Source organism: Limulus polyphemus, unplaced genomic scaffold (assembly GCF_000517525.1).
Source record: "Limulus polyphemus unplaced genomic scaffold, Limulus_polyphemus-2.1.2 Scaffold4547, whole genome shotgun sequence".
Classification (NCBI taxonomy): Eukaryota; Metazoa; Arthropoda; class Merostomata; order Xiphosura; family Limulidae; genus Limulus; species Limulus polyphemus.
This window is the reverse complement of record NW_013670157.1, coordinates 82273-86074: the sequence shown is the minus strand read 5'-3', so window position 1 is coordinate 86074 and position 3802 is coordinate 82273.

Sequence of the window (3802 nt, the reverse complement as noted above, 5' to 3'; positions counted from 1 at the left end):
ATGTGCAATACCAAATCAGGAAGCTACAACTGTAGCTTCAGCTATTAGTGATTTCTTTTTCAGATTTGGTATGCCAGACGAACTGCATCACGACCAAGGCCGTGACTTTGAATGAGCTGTGTCCCATGAATGCTGCAAGTTTTTTGGCATTCGAAAGACCAGAACAACCCCACTTCACCTACAGTCTCATGGGATGGTAGAAAAGTACAACTGGACACACTAGGACAGGAATTGACAAAGTTTTGTAATAATCGCCAAGATGACTGGGATGTCTTACCCCCTCCACTCTTGATGGTCTATAGAACAGCAGAGCATGAAGCTACTGGATACTCTCCAGCAAAGTTGATGTTTGGTCGGGAACTTCGGTTTCCAGTGGATCTGTTAACAAAAAGCTCACCTTATGAAGAATTGCCTGAAAATGTGTCAGAGTTTGTGAAAGTGTTATCTGAAAGGATGGATGATATTGATCATCAAGTGCGTTTGAACTTAAAAACGTCTGCTGATTCCATGAAGTTATGTTATGATAAGAGATCTACTAAAGTCAGCTTTGTACCAGGAGACAAGGTGTGATTGTATAATCCCAGGAAAACCAAAGGGAAGTCTCCTAAGTTGTCTTAGGCCCACATGACATAGTGGATCGTCTTTGAGACGAGACTTTCCAAATAAAATGTGGTCGGCGAGGAAAACCAAAGGTGGTGCATGCCAACAGGCTTTGCCATGATCACAGTCCAGGACATTTCAGTTGGAATGAAGTGAACAACAAAACAGACAACGCTGCGGAAGACGTGTCACCTGAAAAAAGCCACTGTCGAAGAAAAAATTCTACCCGGTTTTGAGAACAGAAACAGTGAAGCTCTTAATGAAGTTACGTCCCGTAAAATTAAGAGACTTTGTTGAATTTTAATTTTGTGTTTATAGTGTTTGGAAGTTCTGTACATTTAATTAAGTTATTGTTAATTATCTATTGGTTTAATTTAAGTGGCTAGTGTTCGGGACGAACAATACTAAGGAAGGTGCAGTGTTACGACAGCGGAAGTCACGTGACCTTAGTAACACGTGATGAGTATCTAGAAGATTCACGAAGAGACGATATGTACGCTTTTACAGTGTATAAGCCGGCAAATAAAGTGACGGCAAGAATTTAGTTGCAGATAGAGAGATTGAAGATATAAACACGGATAATCGAAAAATTCTTTCCGAAGAAACTTCTGCGATACAAGTCCTTTCTTAAATAAAACTAGTTTATTCTTTCTCAATTCAATTTTGCAATACACTTAATTTCCACAGTCACTTTAACTTAAACTCACGCTATAATTCACAACGATTCACGCACTTTACTTACGGTGCCCGCTTGATTACAGGTAATTAACAAACGACCAGAGACGTAACAGTATTATAAACTAGTATAAGCTACCTATGATTAAGTAACAAACGAATACTTCACTCTAGAGCAAAGGTGCTTTTAACAAACAGAGAAGCTGCACCACTGACAGTATCTTTGTTAAACTATAAATATAAAAAAATAACCAAATAAATAAAATTATAAAGAGGCTGGGAGTTCAAAAACCACTGTTTGTAAATTTGTTTTGGAATCGAATTATATTTTCATATTTATGCCATTGTATGATGTCTTTTAGACTAAAATATATAGGTCAACTAAATTAAAAAAGAATACCACTTATTCTTCCAGATAAAAAATTTTTGTCGACAAAAATGGTCATTACATGTAATTTTTGCTCACGTGATTGTCAATAAATTGAAATGTTGATCTAGATTTAAAATATTTAAATAGATAGGTCAGCTCATATTCCTAATTTAACTGTTTCAAATGAGTAATGAAATCATTGTATTATGTTGTTGACTCAAAAGACTTGGTCTTTTAACAGTCTTTCTTTAAGTAAATTAGGCTAACCAGCCGCTCACATAGAATAGTTTAATAGAATATGCAATGTTTTCGATTATTAAATTTTAATTTCGTTTTGGTACTGAACTTGTTCTCTACGGCATTTTACAAGGTTTAGAGATCAAATCTTAAACGAGACATAATTTTAAATATACTCTTAATCTTTATTTTGAGTACTGTAAGTCTAGTATAATAGAAGTATTTCAACGTAGGTCTCTTTTTTTCCTCTGAAAATTTTAGAAAAAAAATATTTATAACAACAAAAAACAGTACAGTATCATAAAAGGAAACTTTTATCGTAATATAAAACTTGATTGTGAATAAATGTAAACTATGCAAATCTGTATAATACCTATTATCTTACGCCCCATTTATAACTCTTTACAACAAGTGCACAAAACTATGCTCAATCTGTTTTCATTTTTCTTGAGTTAATACCAGACGAATTATTCGAAAACATAAGAGGACTCTGTGTGTTACGAAATTGTTTATTGTGTGATAAATAAAGCCTGAAGTCAGTTAGATCTTAATGTAAAATAAGATTCAAAAGCACAAGTCTGAGCTTGATACACTTCGGAAAAACTCTTTAATGGAAGAGCTTGACGTACAGACTCTTGAAAACTTGTACGACTGGGTGGACTCTATCCCATTATCTCGATCGAAACGAAATATTTCAAGGGATTTTTCTGACGGTGGTGAGTTACTCTATCAAAAGTCATTAAGTCTTTACTGTTAGGTTAAATTGTTAAAGACGGTTATGTATTTTGTTGGTATGTCATTTAATTTTAATCCTACCGACAGAACCGTTAAGAGTATATGAGAGTTATTATTACTATTAAATTATTATTAATCTTCAGGAGTAGGCTAAACCACTAAATAAATCAAGAAGGCTAGCTTTAAACCGACTATTTGTGTAGTTTGTATTTGTTGTATTGAGGATATTATGAACCCAAAGAATATCCTAAATTAGGCCTAACAATTACTTCTAATGTTATTGTTCTAACTTATTTGTAGTGTTAAGAGAAAAACAAACATTAACTTAGGCCTGTAGTTGCTTAAACTGAATATATTAAAACTTCCCAAAATCAAATTATTCAATAATTATTATCTGTTTGTTTGTTTGTTGTTAAGCGCAAAGCTACAAAATACAGTTAAACAAATATTTTATGTTAAGGTTATGTATTAAGACTTGGGGACAAAAGTTCGATAGAATATAAAAAGTAGAAGGTTTAAATTGAAGCATTTAGAGCAGTACTTTAAATTACCAAGAATCCACCCTTTTCAAAAAATACTTCCTTATCTAAAATATATTTGTTATTATTTCTCCAAAGGCCATTATAACTAAAAGAGTAACTGGAACACACTGAGGAATGATACAATAAACATTATAAGACTAACACCAGTATTAATTAATATGGCCATGACGTTTGAAGTCTAGTCATTCATATAACGGCTTATAAAGAACAACAACACTCAAATAACGATATTTTTATGAACGCTTAACTGTCTACATGTGTATTTATTAGTTGTAAGCTATTTCAAAGGAAAACAAAGTAATTTAGACTGTTATCAAATCAAATTGATGAATCTCCGTAATCGTACTGTAGGCCTAATATGGGTTTTAGTCTTATGACATATAACGTCTATGCTGGCGAAGCATGATCTATTAACAAGTAGTTTTCGTGATGTACTTTTACAATAAAGTTGATAAGAATTTTAATCACGTATTAGTTACTAGCGTCAATGGGTTTCAAGTAAGAAGTGTATATTGTTACGTCTCCGTTCGTTAGTTAATTTTCCGTAAATTCTTTCCGACTAAACGTTAGCGACACAAGTCCTTTCTTAAATAAAACTGGTTTATTCTTTCCGAATATAACTTTACGATGTACTTAATTTCAA